The sequence below is a fragment of the Elephantulus edwardii genome, unplaced genomic scaffold (genome assembly GCF_000299155.1).
Source record: "Elephantulus edwardii isolate Elephantulus edwardi_28Jun2011 unplaced genomic scaffold, EleEdw1.0 scaffold00245, whole genome shotgun sequence".
Lineage (NCBI taxonomy): Eukaryota > Metazoa > Chordata > Mammalia > Macroscelidea > Macroscelididae > Elephantulus > Elephantulus edwardii.
This window is the reverse complement of record NW_006399995.1, coordinates 4,505,347-4,510,904: the sequence shown is the minus strand read 5'-3', so window position 1 is coordinate 4,510,904 and position 5,558 is coordinate 4,505,347.

Sequence of the window (5,558 nt, the reverse complement as noted above, 5' to 3'; positions counted from 1 at the left end):
TTCTGGCAGTTCTCTGCTGATGTGCTGTTCCAGTCATTTTTGGATAATCTTCAGTAGAATCTTGCTTGCATGTGAAATCAATGAGATTGTTCTATCGTTTCACACTCTGTTGGGTCACCCTTCTTTGGAATGGGAACAAATATAGGTCTCTTCCAGTCAGTTGGCCAAGTGGTTGTTCTCCAGATCTCTTGGCACAACTTGGTGAGCACATCCAGAGCAACATCCATTAGCTGAAATACATCAATTGGTATGCCATCTATTCCTGGGACCTTATTTTTTTTTGCTATTTCCTTCAGTTTTTCAAAACTTTTTTTTTTATTGTTGTTCTGCACCATTGAGTCAGCTATCTCATAGTGATCCTAAGAACAACAGCTCTAAGAACCTTCCCCTATCTTGAGGCAATTTCACCATCCCTTACACACCTGACCCCACTGCCAGAGTCACTGTGTCAATTCATCTCATTCAGGGTCTTCTTCTTCTGTGCTGAAACTGTACCCTTCTAAGCAGTATGTTCTTCTCTAAGGATTAGTCCATCTTGGCAACATGTCCAAAGTATCTGAGATGGAGTTTCAAAATCCTTGCCTCCAAAAAACATCCTGCGTTCACTCTCTGCCAGATAGACCTGTTTGTTCTCTTTGCAGTCCATGGTATGTTCATTGTTCTCCAGAACTATAACTCAAATTGAGCAATTCTTCTTCTGTCATCCTTATCCATTGTTCTGTACTCAGATACATTATTGAGAAGAAATGGCATGGAGCAGGCACACATTAGTTTCTACACTGACATTGTTACGCTTTATTACACTCTGGAGAGGATTTTAACATCTAACTTTCCCAAAATAACTCACCTTTTAATTTCCTGACTGCTGATGCCAAGAGTGTTGATTGTGAATCCAAGCAAGATTTTTTTTTACAACCTCAATCTTTTCTCCATCTATCCTGATACTACCACTTAACCTAGTGGTGAGGATCTTTGTTTTCTTGATGTTAAGATGCAATGCATATAATTTTTTTTCTTTGTTGACTGCATATTGATGGGTTTTGGGGTTTTTTATCCAATCTCCTACTCTTTTTCTCTTCACTTGTACATTTAAGCCGTTCACATTCAGTGTAATTATAGAGAGAGAGGTTTTGTTGCTATCATTTTCTTGAGTTATTTTGGTGGTGTTGCTTGTTACTTTGATCTACACTGCTTTATGTGATTCTTGATTTGTTTTTCTGAGAATATCTTGAACTCTCTGTGATATTTGCTGCATAGAGTGTTCTTTGTTGAAAGTTGTGTTCTTTGAGTGTTTGATATATGGCATTCTACATTCTTCTTGCTTACAGGGTTTCTGCTGAGAAATCAGCATTAAATATCTTATTTGTTCTCCTTTGTATGTTACTCTTCATTTTTCTCTAGCTGCTTTCAGAATTCTCTCCTTATCTTTGGTTCTGGCAAACTATATGTCTTAATGTTTTCCTTTTGGGGTCTATTCTCTATGGCATTTTGCTCAGCTTCATATATATATATATGTCTTTCATTCTTCATTATGCCAGTAAAGTTTTCTTCTAGTAACTCTTCCACAACTCTCTTGGTACCTTTTTTCCTTCTTTCTGTTCTGAGATTCTAATTATGTGCATGTTGTTCTTCTCAATGGTGTCCCACATTATTCTTATGTTTTCCTCTTTTTCCTTCTTTTTTTTATTCTGCTTTTTGTTCTATCAGATCAGTGCTGAGAACTCTACGTTCTATTTTACTAGCTCTGGGTCTCTTTGCTAGTTATTAAACTCTGCTTATATGTCTGTCTAACATGTTGACAGCATCTGAGATACTGGTCCTCATATTCTGGATTGTGGTTTCTTGTTTTTTCAGAGTCCCTAATGCTTTGTTTATTTTATCTGCATTATCTTTGATTGTTTTTATAAATTTCTCTTGGCTTTTGCTTGTAGAATCCTGTAATTCTTCGAGTTTGTCTTTCACCCATTGACAATATTCAATACATTTTCTTTTGAATTCTGTGTCAGTAAGTTCCATCAGGCTTTCTGGCTTCAGAAAATATCTTGATTCTGTGTTTTGATCACTTTTTTGAGGGGTGGCAGTTGACATCTTGCTTTCACTTTGAGGAATTCTGCTTCTTACATGTCATTGCTGTGGTAAAAGTTTTCTTTCCTGGGGCTCTAGGGGGACCTTGGTCTGATGATCATGCCTTGAGAGCTCAATACTCCAGAGGAGGGAAGGGCAGTTATTCTGCCTACATTTCTCTCTGATCCTTGGACTAAAGGGGAGACTTGCTTCAGATGGGGAGCTCAATACACTAGTAGGGAAGGGGAGGTCAACTCATAGTATTTCCTCTCTTGTTTTGTGGCAAAATTATCTAGGACTGGGGGTTCAGCTGCTTCTGTTCTTTTCTCCCTGGTCTGGCAACTGAGGTCTCTGGTGTAGATGGCTTTTTTTTCCTGGTTGCATCCTTCTCTCCTGAAGTCTGATTTCCTCCTCATTCTGGAGAGTGGTGCATCAGACTTCCCTACTCTCTTCATCACTCAGACAATTCAGGAGGAAGGACATTGTTTTTGACCTTCCACTCTAAGACTGTATTCCTATACCTGCTGATTGTTGGAGTCTTCCAGTAAATGTGCACAGTTGGCAAAGTAGGATGTTTCAGGCAAAAGCAGTGTCTTGGCTGTATCCTGATTGTAGGTGATATTCACCACTTGGCCCGAGGGCTGCAGGCCTGAGGGTCCTCAGTTCCAAGGGTGTGAAAAGGTTCTCCCCACCTCTCCTGGCTCTGTGCAGGGCTGGCTGAGGGTGCCAGCTGTTTGTCCTTTTGTGATTGAATATTTCATTTAGCATAATGTCTTCTAGGCTCCTCCATCTTGTGTAATGTTCATGACTTCACTGTTTTTCAGTGCTGCATAATATTCCATTGTGTAAATGAACCGTAGTGTTTCTCTGTATTTGTTTGTTGAATTGCTCCCATCTCTTTGCTATTGTGAATAATGCAGCAATAAATGTGGGTGTGCATACATCTGAGTCAGCTCTGGTTTCTTTAGGGTATATTCCCAGTAGTGGAATTGCTGGACCAAATGATATTTCTGCTTCCTTTTTAAGAAAGTTCCAGACCACTTTTTATAGTGGCTGTACCACTTTACTTTCCCATCAGCAGTGAATAAGTTCTAACTTCGGGGGAGCTATTGTGACCTCGTGGCAAGAAACTGCACTGCGATCCTAAAGGCACACAGTTCAAATTCACCAGATAATCTCCTTCTGTGCCAGTCTTATCTGATTGGACAGTATACAACAAGGAAAAAACAATTTCAAAAAGAGTTCTAATTTCTCCACAACCTCACCAGCATTTGTTGTTTGCTCTCCTGCTGAACTTTGCTATTTTTGCCAGCGGAAATGTAGTGCCTATGAAAGGCTGCAGTCTTTAATCTTCTGTAGCAAATGCCTCAGGTCCTTTTCCATTGCAGTGAGCAAGGTTGTGTTATCTGCATAATGCAGGTTGTTGATGAGTCTTCCTCAAACCTAAAATCATCTTCATAGAGTCCAGGCTTCTGAATGATCTCTTCTACAAATGTTCTGGGATTCCCATTCTTCTCAGAGTCAGTTACAGTTTGTTGTTATCTCCCAAGTAAAATGCCTTTGCATTGTCGTTGAAACATAGACACACATTCCTCTGGTACTCTCTGCTTTCAGCCAAGATTCATTTGACATTAGCTACAATATCCCTAGTACTATGCCTCCGTCTAAATCCGACCTCTTCTAAACCTAGCCTGCACTTCAGGCAGTTCTCTGTTGATGTGCTGTTCCAGTTCAGTTTTTGGATAATCTTTAGCAGAATCTTGTTTGCATGCCTTATCATTGATATTGTTCGATAATTTCCTCACTCTGTCAGATCACTTTTCTTTGGAATGGGAAAAAAATCTCTTCCAGTCAATTGGCCGAACAGTTTTCCTCCAGATTTCTTGGCATAACTTGGTGAGGATATCTAGGGCAGCATCTGTTTGTTGAAATATATCAATTTGGTATACCATCAATTCCTGGTGCCTTCTTGTTTGCCAATTCTTTCAAAGCAGCTTGAACTTCCTCTCCTTTATCACCACAAGCTCTTTCTCATATGTTGTTTCATAAATTCTTCTATGTCCATCAATTCCTTTTGGTACAATGACTGTGTATATTCTTCCCATCTTCTTTTAATGCTTCCTGGATCATTTCATATTCTGCCCCAAACATCCTTAATTATTGCAACTCTAGGCTTGAATTTGTTCTTTAGTCCTTGAACTAAAGAAATGCTGAGTGAGTTTGACCTCTTTGATTTTCTGATTCCAGCTCTTTGCATATTTCCTTATAATAATTTACTTTGTCTTCCCACGCTGCCCTTTGAAATCTTCTGTTCAGCTCCTTAATGCCTTTATTTCTTCCTTCTGCTTTGGCTTCTTGGCACTCTAGTGCAATATTCAGAGTATTTTCTGACATCCATTTTGGTCTTTTCTTCCTCCTCTATCTTTGTAATGACCTTGTGCACTCTTTCTGGATGATATTCTTGATATCCTCCCACAGCTCATCTGGCCTTCTCTCATTGGTGTTCAAGGCCTCATACCTGTTCCTGAGATAGTTTTTAATTCAGATGGGATAGACTTAAGGTCAAATTTTGGTTCATATGTACTTGATTTGATTTTCCTCACCTTCAGCTTGAACTTGCATATGAGTAGTAGGTGGTCTGTTCCACAATCAGCACTTAGCATAGTTTTCACAGCTGATATTGAGCTTCTCTAGCAATTCTTTGCTTAGATGTAATTGATCTGATTCCTATACATACCATCAGGTGAAAACCATGTGCATAGCCTGTGTTTATGTTTCTTATAAAATGTATTTGCAATGAATAAGCTATTGATTGTGCAAAATTCTATCATTCTATCTCTCCAGGTTCATTTCTGTCACCAAGTCCATGTTTTCCAGCTACTGATCCTTCTCTATTCCCAATGTTTGCATTCCAGGTACTCATTAATGCATCTTGATTGCATGTTCTATCAATGTCTGACTGCAAAAGTCGGTAGAAATCTTCATTTTTTCCCTCTTTGATATTTATCTTGCTCCATTCCTGCTTGCTCAATTGCTTGTGTAATCTCTTTCATATTATATATCAAAAGAGGACATTCTGATGGCATAATCTGTAGAGATTTTTGCTACTAAACTAAAAGCAGCTTGCAGCTTCCCTCCGCCCAGGATAACGTTCTCCCGCTGGTTTTTCTGGGTACCTGGAAGATGCCTCTTCGCTGTTATCCAAGGTGACCTTCCCCAGTGTGCAGCTTCCCGGCTTGCCCTCCGCCCAGGAGCAAAGAGGCATCTTCCAGGTACCCAGAAGAACCGTGGGGAGAACATGATCCTGGGTGGAGGGCAAGCCGGGAAGCTGCGCACTGGGGAAGGTCACCTTGGATAACAGCGAAGAGGCAACTTCCAGGTACCCAGAAAAACCAGAAAGGAAAACATAATCTACACAGGAGTTCTACAGGACACGTCACCTTCCCTTGGAGACAGTACAACTAAACTTAAGAGACGCTGGTCAAAAGAAAAAA